A 24,232-nucleotide genomic window follows, 5' to 3' on the forward strand; every position below is an offset into this window, starting at 1 on the left:
CCTGAGTGAGGAGTTGTACAGTCTGATGACCTGAGGGACAAAGGAGTTTTTCAGTCTGTTGGTCCTGCACTTGATTTGGTGCATCATAGTTAACCAATCTGTTCGTCCTTACATAATATATATGTCCTTTAATTTTGGAGAGGTATAAGATGACAGCAGCTGTCATTTTTGAGTTATCATGTGCACAAACAGGAGGGTATGGAGTCATTTATTTCACTGTATTTTAAGGGATACGTGATTAGGCTTTTGACAAAGCTGAGAAAAAAAGCATTTCTCTGCAAAGTTTCAAAAAGTTTGACCAAATGCATTTGCTATGATTTACTAAATATTATCTGAAAAACACATTTTTTTTGTATATCTCAATAACCAAGAAGCCTAGATGGATGATCTGAAGTATATAGTGATCATCAAAATATCTGTGATTGATTGATATGAATGACTTCAAAATGAAGTCACGCAGAAGTCATATGGTAAAGTCTTACACAGTCAAAAATACTATTGGAGACCTATGTGTATTTAATTTGACATTTATATATGTAAAGTATAGATTTTAATTTTTTTCTAGACTTGGATGTAAGAAGTGCATCTGTGAAAAGAACCTGTAGAGAGATTCACTTACAGTAGTGTTCAGAATAATAGTAGTGCTATGTGAGTAAAAAGATTAATCCAGGTTTTGAGTATATTTCTTATTGTTACATTGGAAACAAGGTACCAGTAGATTCAGTAGATTCTCACAAATCCAACAAGACCAAGCATTCATGATAAGCACACTCTTAAGGCTATGAAATTGGACTGTTAGTTAAAAAAAAAGTAGAAAAGGGGGTGTTCACAATAATAGTAGCGTGGAATTCAATCAGTGAGTTTGTCAATTTTGTGGAACAAACAAGTGTGAATCAGGTGTCCCCTATTTAAGGATGAAGCCAGCACCTGTTGAACATGCTTTTCTCTTTGAAAGTCTGAGGAAAATGGGACGTTCAAGACATTGTTCAGAAGAACAGCGTAGTTTGATTAAAAAGTTGATTGGAGAGGGGAAAACTTATACGCAGGTGCAAAAAAAAATATAGGCTGCTCATCTACAATGATCTCCAATGCTTTAAAATGGACAAAAAAATAAATAAAAGAATAACCAGAATGGCAAAGGCTCACCCATTGATCAGCTCCAGGATGATCAAAGACAGTCTGGAGTTACCTGTAAGTGCTGTGACAGTTAGAAGACACCTGTGTGAAGCTAATTTATTTGCAAGAATCCCCTACAAAGTCCCTCTATTAAATAAAAGACGTGCAGAAGAGGTTACAATTTGCTAAAGAACACATCAACTGGCCTAAAGAGAAATGGAGGAATATTTTGTGGACTGATGAGAGTAAAATTGTTCTTTTTGGGTCCAAGGGCCACAGACAGTTTGTGAGACGACCCCCAAACTCTGAATTCAAGCCACAGTTCACAGTGAAGACAGTGAAGCATGGTGGTGCAAGCATCATGATATGGGCATGTTTCTCCTACTATGGTATTGGGCCTATATATCGCATACCAGGTATCATGGATCAGTTTGGATATGTCAAAATACTTGAAGAGGTCATGTTGCCTTATGCTGAAGAGGACATGCCCTTGAAATGGGTATTTCAACAAGACAATGACCCCAAGCACACTAGTAAACAAGCAAAATCTTGGTTCCAAAGCAACAAAATTAATGCCTCGCAGATGTGAAGAAATCATGAAAAACTGTGGTTATACAACTAAATACTAGTTTAGTGATTCACAGGATTGCTAAAAAAGCAGTTTGAACATAATAGTTTTGAGTTTGTAGCATCAACAGCGGATGCTACTATTACTGTGAACACCCCCTTTTTCTACTTTTTTTACTAATAGCCCAATTTCATAGCCTTAAAGTGTGCATATCATGAATGCTTGGTCTTGTTGGATTTGTGAGAATCTACTGAATCTACTGGTACCTTGTTTCCCATGTAACAATAAGAAATATACTCAAAACCTGGATTAATCTTTTAGTCACATAGCACTACTATTATTCTGAACACTACTGTATCTCAGCAGTGACTTTCATGTCTCTGTGTTCTCTGAGCTTGGCGCCACCTGAGAATAGCTTATGGAGTCATGAGGTTGCACAGAGGTGTTTGCCGATGCTGATATCTTTGCAGGACAATGAAGGTCCAAGTCCTTAGGGTCCTGGTGCTTTCTGTATTGTTGTGAAACTTGGACCTAAGGCCATGACTGGATAACTTTGATACCAAGTCTTTTGTTTGTTTTGTTTTCTTTTGTTATCAGAATCAGAATCAAATTTATTGACAAGTAAGTTCTGGTGTCGTGAGTGCATAAACAACAAAAAAAGAAAAAAAGGAAAAAATGAAGAAAAAGAAGAAAAAAGAAAAAAGGGAAAAAAAATGCTATGTTACAGTCGTATTCCAACATGAAGTAAATGTATTTTTTACCCTCAAAATTCTAGTCACAACACCCCATAACTTGAAAAAAGTTTTTTTTTTTAATTTTTATAAATTTATTAAAAATAAAAAACTAAGAAATCACATGTATTCACAAGCTTTGCTCAATACTTTGTTGATGCACATTTGGCAGCAATTACAGCCTCAAGTCTTCTTGAATATGATGCCACAAGCTTGGCACACCTATGTTTGACCAGTTTTGCCCATTCCTCTTTGCAGCTGCTCTCAAGCTCCATCAGGTTGGATGTGGTGCACAGCCATTTTCAGATCTCTCCAGAGATGTTCAATCAGTTTCCACTCAAGGACATTCACAGAGTTGTCCTGAAGCCACTCCTTTGATATCTTGGCTCTGTGCTTAGGGTCACTGTCTTGCTAAAAGATGAACCATCACCCCAGTCTGAGGTCAAGAGTGCCCCAGGTGGACTCCAATTAAGCTGTAGAAACATTTCAAGGATGATCAGTTAAAACAGGATGCACCTGAGCAATTTTGAGCTTTATGGCAAAGGCTGTGAATACTTACATACATATGATTTCTTAGCTTTTTATTTTGAATACAGTTGCAAAAATCTAAAAAAAAACAAACAAAAAAAAAACTTTTTTCACATTATCATTATGGGGTATTGTGTGTAGAACTTTCGGGAAAAAAAAGAATTTCATCCATTTTGGAATAACGCTGTAACATAACGAAATGTGGAAAAAGTTAAGTGCTGTGAATACATCCGGATGTGCCTCAGTGTTGAGGACCCAAGTAACTGGAGAACCCTAAAGGGTCACCCACTTATCACCTGGTTGAGGCAGTTGGATGGGTAATTTTGAGAAGTATGGATTGACCGGTTGTCTGTTTGGGTGGACGCAAGGCAGTTCTGTGGTGTTGAGGAATATAGTTTGTAGATGCACAGATACAGAGGACAAGACTTTAATGGTGGTTACTGTAACATGAAATTTCAACCGTATTTACTTGTAACTTGCAGAAATGAACAGAACAACCCCTTTAACAGCTCTGGACTGTTATTTTAATTCCTGGTTATACTGGTTTTCTCTGCTTAGAACAACTCTAAAAGTAAAGTAAGACTATTTCAAAGTTGATCTCTATGTATTTGCTGCTTCACCTTTCTAATCCCTGACCATTGATAATCTAACGTGAGCCTGTGTTGGGTTCTCTCTGCCAGATGAAACATATGGTCTGGCATCTGTGGGCCTATTTACATCCCAGCATTCTCTGCTAGTAGCCATATCAGGGACTAAAGCCCATGACTCTCATTGACAAAATCTGATTTAACCAATGGCTTTATGTTGTCAGTGGACTACTTTTCTGTGTTAAGGTCACCAACTGTTCCAGCTTTGACTCACTTTTCATTGGTGCTCTGAAGAAAAACAGTCATGCACTTGTACTACATGTACTTATGCCAGATTTAACGGACCGTTGTAACAACAAGCAACAAATACACATCATTTTATTAAAATTTAAAGCCAACATTGTTAAAGAGTCACAAATCATTAAAGACAGCATCATTTAATTGCAGCTTTTTTCAACTGCTTTGATGCAATTCACAGACTTACATGTGCAAAAGATGCAAAAAAAAAAAAAAAAAAAAAAAATCCAAACCTTTTTCAAAGTGTCAAAACATGCAAAATCACTTCAACACTGTGACCAATGAATAAAAACCTTTCACCATTGTTTTTAAGACTTAAACACCAAATCCTTTTATACTTTCGTGAAAACCTTAGTGAATTTGAAGAGACTACTGCAAAAATGTCAGACTAATGTAGAGTAAAACATGTTCAGACACAAATAAAATGTAGTTATTTGAAACTGAGAAAAGCAAAAATGATACAAATGAAAGTATCAGAAAAAAATGGAAGAACCTTGAACATAGCACCATCTACTGTACAGTACAGTAAAGTCAACCTATATATATATATATATATATATATATATATATATATATATATATATATATATATATATATATATATATATATATATATATATATATATATATATATATATATATATATATATATGCCTATATGCAAACCTAAAATTACAACAAAGTGGAAATATGAAATATCTTACATAGCAATGCCATTACATGCACCCGTGATACAAGATTGAGAGTTTGTATTTCTATGTGAATTCAACTGAGAGGTAATTTTATTATGACCACTGACGGTGTGTGACTGGCATTGGTCTTTTATACATTTGAAAAAAGTTTAAAGTGATTTGATTGAAAGCACTGATACAATGCTGGATAGTTTTAAGGTAAGTGAGAGATCTGCAGTTCTGACAAACAAAAGTCCAAACCGACGAGTTGTGAGAAATGCAGAAAAAAACATCTTTAGAAGCCAATTATGTGCAAACACAACAGCAGTGTGTGCAAACACAATAAGAAATGCTAATGTGGGTGCGGAAATGTGTTACTGATTTGAGTTGGGGCAATGGCGCAATTTAGAACTAGAAATTGGGGGGGGACCAGCTCTACACGCTCCATCGGGTGCTCGAGGGTTCATGGGAGTTCGCCCAACCAGTCCACATGTGCTTTGTGGATCTGGAGAAGGCGTTTGACCGTGTCCCTCGGGGCGCCCTGTGGGGGGTGCTCCGGGAGTACGGGGTCCGGGGTCCTTTGCTAAGGGCTACCCGGTCCCTGTACGACTGCAGCAGGAGCTTGGTTCGCATTTCCGGTAGTAAGTCAAACCTGTTTCCAGTGCACGTTGGCCTCCGCCAGGGCTGCCCTTTGTCACCGGTTCTGTTCATTATCTTTATGGACAGAATTTCTAGGCGCACCCAGGGTGTAGAGGGAGTCTGGTTTGGGAACCACAGAATCTCGTCTCTGCTGTTTGCAGACGATGTGGTTCTGTTGGCTTCATCAAATCAGGACCTTCAGCGTGCACTGGGGTGGTTTGCAGCTGAGTGTGAAGCGTCTGGGATGAAAATCAGCACCTCCAAATCTGAGGCCATGGTTCTCGACCGGAAAAAGGTGCTTTGCCCTCTTCAGGTCAGTGAAGTGTCCTTGCCTCAAGTGGAGGAGTTTCTCGACCGGAAAAAGGTGCTTTGCCCTCTTCAGGTCAGTGAAGTGTCCTTGCCTCAAGTGGAGGAGTTTAAGTATCTCTGGGTCTTGTTCACGAGTGAGGGACGGATGGAGCGTGAGACCGACAGATGAATCGGTGCAGTATCGGACCGTCGTGGTGAAGAGAGCCGAGTAGGGGGCAAAGCTCTCGATTTACCAATCGATCTACGTTCCGATCCTCACCTATGGTCATGAGATTTGGCTCCTGACCGAAAGAACGAGATTGCGAGTATAAGCGACTGAGATGAGTTTTGCCCGCAGGGTGGCTGGGCGCTCCCTTAGAGATAGGGTGAGGAACTCGGTCACTTGGGAGGAGGTCGGAGTCAAGCCGCTGCTCCTCCACATCGAAAGGAGCCAGTTGAGGTGGCTCGGGCATCTTTTCCGGATGCCCCCTGGACGCCTCGCTGGAGAGGTGTTCTGGGCACGTCCCATCGGGAGGAGGCCACGGGGAAGACCCAGGACACGCTGGAGGGATTACATCTCTCGGCTGGCTTGGGAACGCCTTGGGGTTCCCTCGGAGGAGCTGGGGGAAGTGTGTGTGGATCGGGAGGTCTGGGCGGCTTTGCTTGAGCTGCTGCCCCCGCGACCCGACTCTGGATAAAGCGGAAGAAAATGGATGGATGGATGGATGGATGGATGGATTTAATTTTCGAAGTGGCACTAATGACAGCACTCATACTGAACATAATTTCGTTTGCATAGACTGATTTTGGAGATCAAGCAATAATTGCAGATGGTCTTTCTGAGGTCCCAGATAGCTTTTCTGATTTCCTTTTCTAACTTTCAGAATTTAGTAAATTAGCATATGGTCCATTGATACTTATGTGTAGACACTACTCCCTAGAGGCAACTATTTTTGGTTTCAAATCAGGGCAAATGCAGTCCCAGAAAATTCTGAATGTGACAAACAAGAAACAGGTGTTGTAAACAAGTCAATGTTGCTAAAAATACAAACTTGCAGAAACAAAGACACTATTCTGACATGGTTTTGCACATAGGACTGACATGGTTTGCACATAAGACTGGCATAGCATGTTTCAAGTACACACATATATGTCAGAAAGTGGGGGGGACATACCATATTCTGTCCCCCCTGGTTGAAAAGGTGGGGGGGACATGTCCCTCCATCCCCCACCAAATTGTGCCGATGAGTAGGGGGTTAAGTTGAGGAGAAGATTGATGTTCCTGGTGTGAGAACTACACAAAAATAACTGAGAAATAACTGTCATGTTGTAAGTGAAATGTGTAAAATGCCATCATTAATGCTAAAATTACAGTGACAGAAAACTAACCTGTTTTAAATAAAATGTACTTTTGACTGTTCAAAATTAAGGGCGGCATGGTCTTAAGTGACTTGTATTGTTAATTCAAAAACTAAAGTAGTGTGTGAGTAGATAGATTATTTCAGTGGTTTCTGGAGACCTCGGAACCACACGACCTTGGAACCAGCAATCTCCGAACCACTACAGTCTCGGATTTGGAACCCAGTACGATCTCTGTACCATATTAATCCAGTACATGTATTAATGTCATGCGTTGTCGACCATATCGCCCTTAATATTTGCCCTATCGAGCTAAATTTTTGTGTGTTCCTCACGTAATTCTCTTCAAGAATCATATATTGAATTTTATCTACAGCATACCGAAAAAGGGTAAATAGTCCAGAAATGTATTTTTATGGTCTTAAAAAGTTTGTCTAAAAAATACTTAATCTTAACACTTAATACATGTGGTACCAAGATCGTAGTGGTTCAGAGACTAGTGCTTCCGAGATCATATTGGCACTACTGGTGCCGAGGTCGTGTGGTTCCAAGGTCTCCAGTTACCATTTCAGTGACACTGAATAAAGAATTGATGGACCACCTTAAAACGTGATTTGACTGGTGACATTCAAATAAATTCAAATTGACCCAAATTAACAACAAATAACATTAACTTAGAACCTTAATTTAGACCAACTTAAATCATTTGAGTGTAATCAATTTTAACTCTTTTTTTATGTTTTTTTCTTTCATCAGTGAGCTCTATACATAGATATGGACAGATAAGGTGTCAAAATACAACCTCTCTTCTGCATCATCGTGACACCTGGGTAAAGGATCAAGTGGGGTATTGCCTGTTGGGGTGAAATACGGCGGGAACCTTGTGTGCCCCCTGGCCACTATGGTAACCATGAAGGTCAAACTGGAATCCTGAACACAAGACGTCCACCAGGGCTCTGGTGTTACAAGAAGTTCTCAATAGCAGATCGGCCGGAGAAGGTAATGGCTTGTGACCCAACAGTTGTGAAGGCGGATGAAGTCTGCAGCAGGTCCTCAGTCCTGATCATACGGGATTGCCCAGCCATTGAACCAGGGTAAGTATCCATCAAGGGCCGTGTGTTTGTTCGCATGCAACGACATTCCCATATTACATGAACCCACGCACAGGCGTCTCTAGATCGACCGTGAATGTAGGTTTTCTATCCCATCCAGGAATCGATCAAGATAGTCTTCCTCGCCACCGAGAGATTGCCATGACGATGACACCGCTATATATACACTCTAAAACATGCTGCTGCGTTTCGTTATGTCCACTTGCTACACCTCTTTAACATAAAGAGCTCTTACAAGTTTTGGAACTTGAACTCAACTTTACAAGTTGAGCTGAGTTGTAACGTTGAGTTCAACATCCAAAACTTTTAAGAGCTCTTTATGTTAAAGAGAGGTAGCAAGTGGACATAACTAAACACAGCTGCAATGTTTTAGAGCATAGTCCAAACATTTATCATCTGTCTTAACTTCTTTTCAAAGGCATGGTTGTGTTTTTGTCCTACAAAATCTGGCAACACAATAATGCTCAATCACTTTTTTTTTTCCATAGCTTGGTGAATGATATTTGCAGTAGGGTGATTCTTTAACTATGGGCACTATTGGCCTTGTAAATGTAATTTCCACCACACCATTGCCTTACAATATAAAGCACCTTGGGGCAACTGTTTGTTGTGATTTGGCGCTATATACATGTGCTCTGATGTCACTGTTTATCTCCATAGAAACTACCCAAACAATCTTTCATACAAACTGTTTAAAGGGACATTACAGTGTTGTGGTGGAAATTACGGCAATAGTGTGGGACAACTACATTTTGTTTAAAAAAATCACAACAGTTGTATGACATTGAATACCCCAATTATGTTTTGATTATTTTACTGATATTTTATTCAGAGATATTTTAAAACATTAGAAAAACATTTTTTTACCATTCATTTTTATCATTGAAGATCAAAAGTCTGGGTGTGGGACAAGCACAAAATGGCAATATTTGCATATAATGATGCTGAAAAAAGGTGAAAAAGTCATCATAGACTACTAGAACAAATTTTTTAACACACTTTCATTGTAAAGATAACTATAAAAGTGTGAAATTTCCCCTTTTTTCTGTTTTTCATACAATATGATCAAAGGACATAATAAGTGCCCGTAGTCTAAGAATCACCCAGTAGAGGTGGGCGATACCGGGAATTTTGGTATTGATCCAATACCAAGTAAATACAGGCCCAGTATTGCTGATATCGATACAGATACTTTTTCATATTTAAGCTTCATAGATCCAACGTATCCAAAAGACCTAGGATACAATTTCACCAAACATTGTACGTGACAACAAAATACTTTATTATCACAATCAACATTTTTGTTTAAAAAAAATATCACTCAACAGAACTTAAAATCTCCTGAGGTAGAGGGCTGACTCGAGGAGAGCGCTGAGTGGGCGTTGCAGGCTGATCCTAACTGCATGACTGTTGGCTGGCGCCGCTGAGCCACGTGATGGCGCAACAACAAAAGACCAGAGGGGGAGGATGCGCTGCTCCGTGTTGCATGACACAGCCAGCGCTGCTCTTACAGACCGAAAGTAGACTTTGATGAATCTGCGTGCGCAGCAGTCAGTGCGTGCGGGAGAGAAAAAAAAGCTTGAGTATAGATCTTTTTACACGAGGATCATTCAATATCAATACCAGCATTAGTATCGATATTAGGATCGATCCGCCCACCTCTAATTTGCAGGAAAAGGCTACATTACACAAAACATTCACAGTTGTATTAAGCTTTTATATGTTCCAGACATCATATGTGTTTAGAGATTGATTAATTTATTTAGTAATATAATGTACAAAATATACATAAACTGCACATTAAATTACTCGGATAACACAATAAACTGTAAACACTTACTTAAAAAAACGGTAAAACGGTTTGATCTATTACTTATTTGACAACAAGAGCAAATGTTCCATAAAAGACAAAACAATCCTGACAAAGCGCAAGCAAACATTTCTTAGACAACTTTTTCCTCCTAAACCCGAAACGCACGCGGTGTTTTCGGTTTGAATCCGCTCCTGACGCACGCGGATCCAAATCATTTCCCATTAATTTAAAAAGAAGATTCATAATGTGCGGAGCGCACGTGGGAGAAAACTGGATCAGCTTGGCTCTCTCTCGCGCGCTCTCTCTCTCTCTCGCTCTCTCTTTTTTTTTTTTTAAAGAAAAACAAAAAGTGGACTTCCTGTTTCGGGGTGGTCCACAGACCGAGCAGGGAGGAGGAGGAGGAGGAGGAAGGGGTGCGCGCATTCCCGCACGGGCTCTGTGCGGGACTCCACAGGGCGAGTATGGGGTTCATCTTTGTCACCCTTTGCCAAAAGTCACTCTAAAAATATCGGCCTCGATTTTAAAGAAGGATGTGAAAATACGCTTTTGAAACGGGATAAAGTCTCGGATTGCGAGAAGAAGAAGAATCAAGCCATCTCCATCCGCGTGCGTGTGGCAGAAAGTAAAGGAGAGAGACGGGCAGGAGGGGGGGGTGGGGGGAGCGCTTTACTGGAAACTCACACTTTGGCAGTCCTTGGATCCTCCGAGCGGTTCCAGGGACGCTGGGAACCCGCGTCAGAAAGTTTGATGCCTGAGAGTTCCCGCTTCGATCTGAGGTACGTGCTGCAACTTTTACGCGTGCCAGAAGTCGTTTTTCCTCCACGCACGCCGGGAGCGGTGCAAATTATGCTGCTGTGTATTTCTTACGCGGTCCAGAATAAATAAATTGCGTGTAATCTGTGATTACACACCGGGTTTGGCGCTGTCATGTTTTTAAAGTCAGATCTCAAGCAAACTCTGAGTACTTGTTTTTTTGGGGGGGGATCTAGCAGAAGGGCGAAACGAAGCTTCAAATCATCTGGCACAGCCGAGAACAGCTGTGCTTTGTAACCTGAACTACTTATAAGTTTTAAACATGCGAGTTTTTTTTTGTTGTCAGTTTTCGTTCGTTCTGAGTCCGATCAGTGGGTGATCTCTGGCAGAGGTGCCACTTGGTGCTAATGTGAGAAGATTAGGCTGCATGTCGTGTCTGGAAGAGCGTCATCACTGGCTTCAACAGGAGAAACAAATATTTATTCCTTGTTACAACAGTGTTTGCACGTACTTGCACGCTGTAAAAGACAATGCACGCAGGAGAAAAAGGCTTCTTTTGTCTAATCTCTGTAAAAGCTTTTGTGCAGATTGAGAGCCCCATTAAAGGGGTCATATGTTGCAAACTGTGTTTTTATCTACTTTTTACACATCAGCATATTTGGAGTTTTATATTAAACATCCTCCAACTCCCACAATTCTATGTCTGCAAATGCAGAAACTTAAATTTGTAAAAGTTAACCCTGAAACAGCTTGTTTTAACTGTCGGTGACGTATGTCACTGCAGGCCAAATGTAGTTGTGTGTTTGCTGTGCGAGACACATCAACTGAGTGGATCTGTCTTTTAGGATGTGCCCACACTATTTGTAGATGAGAGCAGAGTTATACTTGTTTTCCCTTTGGAAATTTATTGAATTTATTTAATACGTCTCCATACATATGTAACGGAGACCAGCAGGTGTCGCTGTGCAGATGTAGTTAGTAAACCTCACTCCCAACAGCTCAAAAGGATTCTCTGGTCACAAGGCCAGAGCCCTGGGTTTTAGCCTTCTGGTTAGAGTCCGACTCCCATGCCGGAGATCGTGAGTTCGCGTCCCGAGGGGAGCGAATGAGCGGAGTCATAACAACACAATGCAGAGTGCAGCCGCTACACATATATTAGAGCATGTTCATCAAATAATACATGGATAACACAATAAAGTGAAAACACTAATTTCCATTGTGGTCCATAGGAGTCTCCATGGACTATCATGTTTGCAAATGACATTGTGATCTGCAGTGAGAGTAGAGAGTAGGTTGAGTCTAACCTGGAAAGGTGGAGATATGCTCTGGAGAGAAGGGGAATGAAAGTCAGTAGGAGCAAGACTGAGTACATGTGTGTGAATGAGAGGGAGCCCAGTGGAATAGTGCAGTTACAAGGAGTAGAAGTGGTGAAAGTAGATGAGTTTAAATACTTGAGGTCAGCTGTTCAAAGTAATGAAGAGTGTGGTGGAGAGGTGAAGAAGAGAGGACAGGCAGGGTGGAGTGGGTGGAGAAAGGAGACAGGAGTGATTTGTGACCAAATAATGTCAGCAAGAGTAAAGAGGAAAGTCAGCAGTGATACCAGTTATGTTGTATGGCTTAGAGACAGCGGCACGAACAAAAAGACAGGAGGCAGAGCTGGAGGTGGCAGAACTGAAGATGTTGTGATTCTCTTTGGAGTAACGTGAATGGACAAGATTAGGAATGAACATAGAGTATAATTTCCCTCGGCTCTTTATGTAAAATACTGCCCCTTTCCAAGAACCAAACCATTATATTCCTCATTTTTTAATTTATTGAAGATCACAATGAAATCTGCCAGGGTCCCCACAGACAGCATACATCTTGTTAAGGGACCCTGTACGTAGCTTGTACAACACTTTTATACTAGGTGGGCGTTAACAGTGGCTGTGGTTTAATCTCACATTATTAATGTTACTGGCTCTCACCAACAGGGGGAGCCATCCCTTTATCTCAAACTTGAACATACATAATGGAAGTGAAACTTAACTCTTGTTGAAACTTTAAACCAGGTTCCAGACAGTTTTAAACAGATAACTAAAGCAAACACTTGATAACTAACATAAAAGAAGGAATTAGCACAGATATTATCTAACAAGAGAGACAGCTCAGGTAGGACGGTTTGGAGACAAAGTCAGAGAGAGGAGATTGAGGTGGTTTGGACATGTGAAGAGGAGGGACCCAGGGTATATAGGGAGAAGGATGCTGAGGATGGAGCCACCAGGCAGGAAGAGAAGAGGGAGACCAAAGAGGAGGTTTATGAATGTGCTGAAGGAGGACATGCAGGTGGTTGTTGTGACAGAGAAAGATTCAGAGGACAGGGTGAGATGGAAACGATTGATCTGCGGTGGGGACCCCTAACGGGAGCAGCTGAAAGAAGAAGAGATAAATGAACAATAGATGGCAATGTTTTTAAATATTTATAGCAGGGCAAACACATAGTTAAGACATAAGCTCAAATTTGGTATGTAGTACAGACAAACAAGCAAACAACCCAGAAATAAAACTGTAACATTTTAAAACTATATATATATATATATCTGCCAAAGAATGCTTAAGGGACGTAGTAACTGGTGGTTCTTTTCCATTTAAAGCGACAGTGACAGAAACAGGCCTTTTCTTGGAGATCTGAAGACACTTCACTTAAGTATCTACAGTATGGGGTTTACTGACAACAAACTGTAATACCTGTTTTAAAAGTCCCTATTTGCTTATTGAAAAAGTGTATAAAATGACACCTTAAAATTTTGATGACAGACAGGAGCTGGATGTGGACTCTGGATATTTTTAAGCCTTCTTTGAAAAATATTGGGGATATTTGAACATTTAAATAGATTTATTATTAATCTATAGTGATTTTGATGACCCTTGTTAGTTATATGTACATATGCAATGAGAGAAATTTCCAGAACGCTACAGAACCACACAGTATCCAGTGTAGTAGTAATGAGAACGCAGATATATACAACTTTGGCACCAGCACTGAATACAAGATGGTTTTATTTACTTAACAATCATTATTTTCTTCAAAGTCATTAACTGTTGCAATATCGTTTTTTTTTCTTTTTCTTTAACAAAACCCTTGAAAACCCATCAGAAATAAGTAACTGCTGATCTTTTAAAGGTGTGTTTGCTGCTGTAAAGGTTGCATGGATTGCATGGACAGACATTTGTTAAGTTAAATTTTGCACAAATTGAGATAATGGTCCAGATTTTGTAGTGTTCTCTGAGGTTAGGAGTAGGTGTGGTTATCACTGAGATGGACAGAACATTTCTACAAATAAATTTACTTAATCAGAAAAATAAATTGTTACTTCTGATTGTTGCCAGGTTCTAAAGTTGAAATAACAGACATGCCTCCACATTAATGTAGCAGAAGCAGACACTTCTTCATTCTCTCTCTCAGCAAATGTGTGGTTATGAAGTTATATGTAGCTTAAAATGAGCTTGTTTATCAGTGTGTATCATTTCTAAATCTAAGGTCTGGTGGCCACCAAGGCCACTTCCGCTTGTCAAAGAAGACTTACAACTATTTACATGTTTATGCACCAGTCTTTCTAGTGGTACTCTTTGAATCGGTTTCTGCCTAACACAGCAGCGACTGCCACATTACATCATATGACCTACAACAGATTCTTGGCAGTTCTGTTTTGGAATTAATGCAGCTGTAGAGCAGTAACTCAAGAGAACCACAGTAACTAACAAACAAACCTATAAGTTGTATTCACACTGAGGTTAATAGATGAATATGTAAAAACACATCTCATAATTCAGAAAAGACAACCAGCAAAACTGCTAGATTATATAAAACGTTATCCGTGATTCAATTTCTATGGTAAAATTCTCAAAACAAGCACTCCTTTAACTAGTCATACAAAACAAATTGTATGGATCATCTTAGAAAAGCCTCTTCATAATCATCACCATCAGATTCAATGAGGTTGTTCATTGGTTCAAAGCTTCAAACCTAGAATTTATTCTTAATAGTCATTTCCATATATATATATAACTAAACACAACCTACTTCTGTTCTCTTTGATAGCACGTCCATCACAATGAGAGCTATTATTTCACACACATTATACTGTACATACCTATTGCCATGGATAAAGGAAAGCTGATTGGGTCATCTTGTACTAGAATACTGTGGAATTACAGACAAGGACATTAAAATTTAAAGCACCCTCTAAAGCTGTGTTATGAAATGCTAACACAATTCTGGTTTAACCTGGAATGATCTTGTGCTGGTGTTGTATTTTTCTCACAATCATGGCATCATAACATATCATGGTTGGTCTCATTTTCTTTAGTAGATGTTTGACTTTCTGATGGTATTCATAGTTTTTCAGGTTGTTGAGAAACTACAAAACATCACAAACCTACCTTAAAGGATACCGAGCCAGTCTACGGACAGCTTCTGTTTTAAGGGGTAATCTCCTGGCAAAATTGGAGGATTGTTCAGCTTTGCTATTATTATTTGTTTGTTTGTATTTGTATTACTTGTTATTTGTAAGGATGCTCCAATCAGTTTATTTTTTTTTTATAGCTCCTGATCCCTATTGGAGTCATTAGTGCAGAGCCCAAAGCCGATACTTGTATTTTCTGAGATATTACACTTAAACAGAGCACATTACAACCACATTAAAGCAAGCCCAGTGTATATGCTTGCCAGTTTAACAGTTCTGCCATCCATGAAGAAAAAAAAAACAACTTCAATCCAAGCTGCTCTTTAATCTTTTTATTTATTTCTTATTATTATTTTAAATTATGTAATCATTTTTATATGGCTCATCACTTCCACTTAGTGCACCATTGTAGTAGTAAAACTTGGGCTCTCAGTACTATTGATTGAGCAACATTTTTGTTGTTAAAATACATTAATTCTAATGTTAATAATCATAATATGCAAATAATACATGCAAAAAGTGTATTTAACATGGCTTAAAAAGTGGACCTTTACTCTGAAAGTGGTGGAGGGGGGTGTCTTTCGACTCTTTCCGCCTCTGGCTATAGACCTATGTAGTGACTGTGAGCAGGTAGAGAACAACATACACAATGAAATACACAATTTCAATTCAATTTCAATTTATTTCATTTATATAGCGCCAAATAATGACAAAGCTGCCACAAGTAAGGTCTAACCTTACCATCCCCTAGAGCAAGTACACAGGTGACAGTGGTAAGGAAAAACTCCCTCTGATGATTTGAGGAAAAAACCTCAAGCAGACCAGACTCAAAGGGGTGACCCTCTGCTTGGGCCATGCTACAACAATACAAATATACTGGAAATTTTGGGAGTCCATGTTGGTGTACAGGACGGAAGGCTTGCAGAAGACAACCAGTCCCACTTCTGGATGGAGTTGCACCTTGGATAAAGAGGAAAAAACAGATTCAGGCAGTAGAAAGACAACAAAGTATAATTTGTCAGCATTAAGCAACAAGAAATACTAAGGTGATCGCCGGCCACTAGGTCTAAGCTTCACTAAAAGACCTAGACTTTATATAAAGTTGAGGCCGCAGCCCGATCTGTTTATTAATAAAATTAATTTAAAACGGTAGGAAGCATAGTAACATACTATGTCAGATCGCCGGCCACTAGCCCTAAGCTTCACTAAAGTTCAGGCTGCGGCCCGCTCCGTTTCCTAATAAAATTAATTTAAAAGGATAAAAAGCATAGTAACATACTATGCCAGTATGCTAGCCATACGAAAGGGAAAATAAGTGCATCGTAAGTCTGGACTTGTCTCTACAGAATCTGAATGTCTTATTGACGTAGAGAGATCATTACACAGAACAGGTTCACGATAAGAGAAAGCTCTGTGACCTGCAGACTTTTTATTCACCCTAGGGACACAAAGTAGTCCAGAATGTAGTAGTTCAGTAGTAGTCCAGTAGTAGTCTCCAGAATGCAGAGCCCGGGCCGGTACGTAGGGTTTAAGTAGGTTGGCTAAGTAGTTTAATAGGAGAACCTTAAAATCTGATCTCACTGGGACAGAAAGCCAGTGAAGAGATGCCAAAATGGGTGTAATGTGGTCAAACTTTCTGCTGCCTGTAAAAGTCTGGCAGCAGCATTTTGAACCAATTAGAGACCCCTAATGCTGGACTGCGGTAAATCAGTATATTGCAGTAGTCCAATCTAGAAGAAACAAACGCATGAATCAGGGTCTCAGCATCAGTCATAGACAGGAAGGGATGAATCTTCACTATATTTCACAGGTGGAAGAAAGCAGTCCTCATAATATCTCTAATGTGGAGGTCAAAGGACAACGTAGGAAACGTGTGAAATACACATTCAAAATGGCAATGATTCTTATCATTTCATGATTAAACATTTATGACAAAGAAATATAATTGAGGCTTGACATTTTCCAGTTCAAACATGAATTTTATTATAAATTACTATAAATATAACCAACAACCAACCAACGCACTTCATGTTGTCTTCACTCAGATTGGCAGTTACTGTGTAACATCCCTCAGAATTTCTCATTTATTTTTTTGTCAGGCCTAGCTGGTGGCATAGTGACCACTTGTCTCTTGTCGCTGTAAAATGCTTACTCTGATTGTAAATGAATGGCAGCTGGTTGCTTTGCCTCTGTCTCTTGAAACAAATTTTATCAAGTGGTGAATTTGCTTGATAACCTTGCAAATAATGCTCTTGAGCACCTTCTGGTGGACTATATAATGACACCACTTCCAGCAGCCGATATGTTTTTCTGCATTGTTTATTTTGTAAAATAAAAGTATATCAGCCAAAAATAATGGTGATATATGTTTATGAAAGGCTCTTCATTGGCCCACATTAACGGCCAACCGATATATTGTTCAGGCGCTAATCTCGATGCCCCTCATTGTGTAGCTATTGACAGCAGAATTAATCAAAAAGTTTTCACTCAATCACCCAAAAACTTGATGGAGTAATGAAACTCATCAAGAAGAAGGCAAGAAATTTAGTTGTTGATCAAGATCTTTTACAAAATTGTTATGCCTTTTCAAATATTTTGGTTTTGTAAATATTTTTGGTTAATTTCTAAAAACCTAATTCACCTAAGGGTTGGGTATCGAAAACCGGTTCTTTTCGGGTATCGTTAAGAAATGATTCGATCCACTGATATCAGTAGTCTGTCTGCTTAACGATTCCCTTATCGGTCCTTCAGAGAGGCCGTTGTTTTTGAGGGTGTTTCTCTACATTGATTGCAGACCCTGCAGCAGCTCTGTAATCAACCGCTTCTGCAGCGCAGCTAAACTTTGAAGCGTGAAGCAATGTTTCGATCATTGTTTCTTTGATTCGCTGCTTTTCAGAAGTGGCAAGTCCACTTTTAACCCTTCTCAAAGCCATTAAAATATGTCAATCGTGAGTCACTTTTATGTGTATTAAAGTCACTAACTGGGACTCATGTCTTGCTGCAGTCAAGAAATGAAAATTGTCCTCCATTCCATTGGCACAGCTCCAAATGCTGCGCGGCTGTCTGCCGTGACAGAGTCCGGTCAGAATTAATAACTTCAAAATGAATTGCTGCTTTAAATAAATTGAGACCTTTTTCAAAATGCTGTAATACAGACAATAAAGTACAATCGACTAAAATGTTTTTTTTTCCTCCCAAAATGAGACGTCCTGCATTCTTTATGAATTACATCCTGAGGTGCAGCACAGCCAGCTGCAAGAGCTCAGCTCAGATGTATGGAAAGACATTCATGTCAGTAATGTCTGAAAGGAAATGCTTTTGACAGAAACTACAGATTTTGTTTATTTCTATTTATGTCCAGAGATCAAGGATTCACCGTGTTGAGTTTATTTATATCCGGAGTTTAAGGATCCAGTGACCAATTTCATATTTATTTACTTTAAGACTCAATAAAATGTTGTTGACATAGAAAACCTGTAAAAGCCTACTTTTAGTACATAGAAAATTCACAAGAGATATTGATTAAGGAATCGGATCGATAAGTGGACTTGTTAATGGTATCGATATCGATAAAATCGATACCATCCCTAAATTCACCAGTCTTGATGAAACCCATCACTCCTACACATGTATCCATGGTGAATGTTGAACAGCTCTAGATCTGATTAGAATATAAACTATACATTCAAATATAAATGATGTGAAAGAAGTTGATTTATTCTAAGAATGAGGCTTCAAAACATACTTTAATGTGGTTAAATTCCAGTGCAGAATTGCAGAGCCCCTCTGTGCTTGTCAAATCAAAATAAAATATAGCACCTTATAAAATGGAATGGATTCAGCCATGTGGTCCATTGCAGAGGAGCACACAAGCCCTTCTCAAGGTTGGTCATCGGGGGAGAGTTTGTGGCAGGAAAGTGCACTTGTCGTTTGGCCAAATGTGAAAAACTCTGCAGGGAAGCTTCCTCGCCCTTCTTGGTCTTCATCAAGTGTGTTGGTGCCAAAAGGCTCTTGAATGGCAATGCACTTAAACAAATAGACCATGCAGGAAGGAAGCTGTTTTTTCATCGCAAAATGTTTTTGTTTTTTGTTCTTAAAAGGACGTTCCCAGATATAATAAACTCGCCAGCTTTTCAATTTTTTGTTGACATCTTCTTGTAAATGCTCGGTCTTCTTCACTCTCAGATGTTTGGATTTTTCCTGTTTTGCCCCGCTTGCATGACAGACACATCATCAACACTCGCTGGACTCAATCGGACATTTACTGGCAAAAACACAGTACAATGAAATTTACGTTAATAGCAATGATAAGCTTTGGACATTTATACTCAATATACACAGATCAAATAATCTGTTACAGAGTAGAAATAAAGGGGAGAACAACATCTGCAGCTTTTAGTTTGAGCTGTTTGGTGAAGAAAGTGCTGAAAACTGGAGCTAAAAAGAGAGAGAGAGAGGCAGAGTTGACCCAGGGAGGGCGATGAAAAGCAACCGTGAAAGTGAACTCGTCATCTTCTAAAGTTGAGGAAATTGTGGACAAAAAAATTTATCAAACTGAATGTTTCACACAGGAGGATTACAAAGTAAATCCACGAAGGCTGTGTTATGTGAACAGAGACCACTGTCAAGTTGCACTGAACAAGAAATAGATACACCAAGTCCTAGGCATCCACTCACTGCTTCTGTAATATTTATTTATTTAGTTATTATTTGTGTAGCATAAGGGAGGTGATGATCAAATGGTTAAGTGGTGGGCTTGAGAACAAACGATCCTTGCTTCAAACCTCTGTCCCTCAGGCTGTCAGACTGTACAACTCCTCACTCAGGGGGAGGAGGAGTAACAGGAAGACAGAGGTCGGGAATGAGAGGAACAGTAGTAGCCAGTAAACCAGGATTGATCACTATGTCTGGTATTTATATTTGCAAACTGTTTTTTACCTCCACCAAGGAGGTTATGTTTTCGGTCGAGTTTGTTTGTTTGTTTGTCTGTCTGTTTGTCAGCAGGATAACTCAAAAGGTTTTGAACGGATTTTGATGAAATTTTGTGGAGTGGTTGGAAATGACAAGAGGAACAAGTGATTAAATTTTAGTGGTGATCCGGATCACGATCCGGATCCACAAATTTTTTAAAGGATTCTTCACCATTGCGGGATAGGGGGGATTTTGACATTGTAGTTTCTAACTCCACAAAAACAAGGCAGAAAGGCTTGAAAAAAATTAGGGTGTAACATAGTCAAATGTTCTATTAAACAACAAAGTTTGGTGATGATCCGGATCCGGATTCCAGATCTGGTGATCCAGAATATGCAAAAATATAGGGAAAAATAGAAAATGTGTCAGTGTGAGGTGACAAATGAAGCTAGAGATGCACAACTAACACCAAATTGTAGCTGAATCTGTACTGATTCAGTAAGGTGTCATCAGATTTGATGTAGCTTCAAATGTTATGGAGCTAGATCCAGAAGAAAACCGCCATTACCGAAAAATCGTTTTTATACAATAACTTTTGAACTAGTAAAGACATAAAAGTGATTCCAAGTTCTAGTGGTATGTTTTCATGGTCAAGGATGTCAAATATAAAGGAAAGAAAAGTGTATGTATTATAGTTTTTGTTGTAACACTGAATTGTTGAATAGATCACTGTGCCAAGGAGGGAATCTCTTTAGGGTCAGTGACCCTATGGCCTTGTTTAAAGAAGCGTTTCATAAATGTTGAAAAATTCATATATTTGCAGTTTAGTTGAATAATAAATTGAATTTTGTCTCTTATTTGTTTTTGTCTATAAGCACATGCAATATCAATATCAGTGCTCAGATGACAGTAGCTTCTGGGAAAGGTGCAAGTTGCAATTAACTGTGATGCCAAGCGCTAAGGATACATGCTATCCAGTCACAGCAGATGAAACTTTTTTACTACTGAGCAAACATCATTGTTAGACTTTTTTAGGTTCAATGATTCCACGGCGTGTAGATGTTATGGCATCAGTGACCCCATGGCTTTGGCGGAGGTTTGCACTCTCTGAGTGCTTCTAGTCTTTTTTATACTTTTTTTATACTCTGTGTGCTGCTATACAATGCTGCTGGAACCTCAATTTCCCTGAGGACAAGTGATCAGTAAAGTTCAGTCTAATCTAATCTAACTGGATAATCACTCAGGGCCATTGGTCAAGATCCTTAATCCTCAAGTTGCTCCTGGTATACGGTTGAGTGCATTGCATGGCAGCACAATGACACTGGTGTATGGGTGAATGTGAGGCATCATTGTTAAGTGCTTTGAGCGTCTGATTCATATGGAAAAGTGCTATATAAATGCAGTCCATTTACCAAAGCATCTTCCGAACACATATACAAAGTGTTTCTCAAGAAAAAAGACAAAAGTTTAACTAATGAACCCTGTAGTTTCTTCAGGTTTCAGTTACTATTAGGGGACTCTTCAAACTGCCAACATTTCTGAGCAGTTTCTGCTGGTAATTTCTAGGCAATTCAGGGTCGCCGTGCACGTGTGAAAGAGGTTTTCCGACAGCCGGTCACAAGACAGGAATGACCTGCTTTGTCTTCACCGATATGTGTCAGTTCGCATACAATAGATAAGAGTGAAATGATTCTTGCTTCGACCCGCAGTAAAAACAAAAATAGTGCGATCTCTGTGTTTGATCCTGTTTTGCACTTCAGGAGTGGCGGTCATATGTTGGGAGACGAGAAACTGTATTTTGCACTGCTCAAAAGCCAGAATTATATGTCACCATCAACGTGTTTAATTCTTGTGCCCGCCGGTCATGTGGTGTGCACGCACCAACAGGCAGGCCGCAACAAGTGCTGTGTTTTTGTCCAGATTCCATTTTGGTCTGGTCACAGCAAGAAGCAGGTCACGTGATGCCTGCAATCCCGTTCCCCGCTCCAACCCCCACCTTTCACAGAGAGAAGGAGGCGGCGGGGGAGGGAGAGAAGGACCACCCTCACTGGGATCACAGCCCCTCAGTCAGAGCCTTTCACGCCCTGTGAACCTGAAACAATCACAGTTTAATAGCAGCTATCTGTCTGCGCTGGTCCTGGTTAAACCATGGAGGCTGCAGAGAATAGACCAGCCCCGAGATACTAAAGGACACATTCTGTCTTCATGTCCTGCAACTTTTTTCTGTCCTCCTCATCTTCTTGGCTTACTTTAAGGCCGATGGAAGAGAGTGCCCACTCCCTGGGCTCGCTGGTGTCAGGGCCTGCTGTTTGAAGGTTATTTTGCTTCACTGGACCGAGGTTGTGTTTTGAAAATACCTACGTCAGTCATTTTGCTTGTTCATTTATGATGCATTCATGGACACGGATGGATGATGTTCAGAGATCAGGGCATGTGGATTTATTATCATGAAGTTTAAAGCTTTCATCTGTTTATCTGTCTGCTTGTTTCTCAAAAATGTATAGCTACAGATCAGGATAATGTTGGTTCTGAAGATTGAGTGTTTTTTTTTTGGGGGGGGGGGGGGGGGGGGGGGCATTTTTCTTCTTTTTCCTATTTTTTTGTCATTGGAAGATCAGAAACTTTTCAATAAATTTTCTTTAAATACCTCTGCCAAGTACGGTTGTCAAAAAAAAAAAAAAAAAAATCAATGCTCTGATACTAATTGAAAAAAAGTTTCATCTGCTGTGACTGGATAGCATGTATCCTTAGCGCTTGGCATCACAGTTTATTGCAACTTGCACCTTTCCCAGAAGCTACTGTCATCTGAGCACTGATATTGATATTGCATGTGCTTATAGACAAAAACAAATAAGACAAAATTCAATTTATTATTCAACTAAACTGCAAATATATTAATTTTTTAACATTTATGAAACACTTCTCTAAATAAATAACAGTAAATTCTGAAATAGAACTATTTTTTAAGTGTTGCATGTGCTACACAAGGCCATAGGGTCACTGACCCTAAAGAGATTCCCTCCTTGGCTCAGTGATCTATTCAACAATTCAGTGTTACAACCAAAACTATGATACATACACTTTTCTTTCCTTTATATTTGACATCTTTGACCATGAAAACATACCACTAGAACTTGGAATCACTTTTATGTCTTTATTAGTTCAAAAGTTAATGTATAAAAACGATTTTTCGGTAATGGCGGTTTTCTTCTGGATCTAGCTCCATAACATTTGAAGCTACATCAAATCTGATGACACCTTACTGAATCAGTACAGATTCAGCTACAATTTGGTGTTAGTTGTGCATCTCTAGCTTCATTTGTCACCTCACACTGACACATTTTCTTTTTTCCCTATATTTTTGCATATTCTGGATCACCAGATCCGGAATCCGGATCCGATCATCACCAAACTTTGTTGTTTGATAGAACATTTGACTATGTTACACCCTAATTTTTTTCAAGCCTTTCTGCCTTGTTTTTGTAGAGTTAGAAACTAGAATGTCAAAATCCCCCCTATCCCGCAATGGTGAAGAATCATTTAAAAAAATTCCTGGCTCCGGATCGTGATCCAGATCACCACTAAAATTTAATCACTTGTTCCTCTTGTCATTTCCAACCACTCCACAAAATTTCATCAAAATCTGTTCAAAACGTTTTGAGTTATCCTGCTCACAATCAGACAGACAAACAAACAAACAAACAAACAAACAAACTCAACCAAAAACATAACCTCCTTGGTGGAGGTAATGAATGTTTGAGTTCAATGGTACGAATATTTCATGAGGTGAAAGCTGGAACATTCAACAAGGTGAAGCTGAGTTGAATGGTATGTTCCAGCTTTCACTGAATTCCACTGAAAGAATGTAAAAACATTACCGAGATAATCCATCCCACCTCACAGGTGTGGCATATCATGATGCTGATTAGACAGCATGATTATTGCGCAGTTGTGCCTTAGGCGGGCCACAATAAAAGGCCACTTGTCTCTGCAAAGAAGTGCTCACTAACAGAGATTTAAACAGATTTGTCAACAGTATTTGAGAGAAATAGGTCTTTTATGTATATAGAAAATGTTTTAGATCTTTGAGTTCAGCTCTTGAAAAATGGGAGCAAAAACAAAAGTGTTGCATTTATATTTATGTTCAGTGTATATAAGTTGCTTCAGGTTTTTTTTGCACTATTTCAGACAACCTAAAAATATTGCCCTTTTGCCATATATATATATATATATATAATAAAGCTTACAGGAGCTGTCACTGTACTTTTTATTTTATAAGACATCAGACAACTTAAAACAAGAACTTAAGAACTACCTAAGTTTGGTAAATTTTTTGCTGTTTCATCTGTCTTTTTGGTTGCATTCCTCTTTGGAGCGCCCCCTATAGCTTGGGAATACATATGTCACAAAGCTG

The 24,232-nt window shown here is 39.3% G+C and overlaps 1 protein-coding gene across 1 annotated transcript in view; it reads left to right on the forward strand.

Moving 5' to 3' along the window:
• Window positions 1-10,156: 10,156 nt before the first annotated feature.
• The window catches only part of LOC117506609 (transcriptional activator GLI3-like), a 176,593-nt gene continuing 162,517 nt past the window's right edge, over window positions 10,157-24,232 (forward strand). Inside the window, exon 1 of the mRNA XM_034166130.1 lies at window positions 10,157-10,485. The gene's annotated coding sequence lies outside the window, so the exon portion shown is untranslated. The remainder of the gene's footprint in view (window positions 10,486-24,232) is intronic.

The sequence above is a fragment of the Thalassophryne amazonica genome, chromosome 3 (genome assembly GCF_902500255.1).
Source record: "Thalassophryne amazonica chromosome 3, fThaAma1.1, whole genome shotgun sequence".
Taxonomy (NCBI): domain Eukaryota; kingdom Metazoa; phylum Chordata; class Actinopteri; order Batrachoidiformes; family Batrachoididae; genus Thalassophryne; species Thalassophryne amazonica.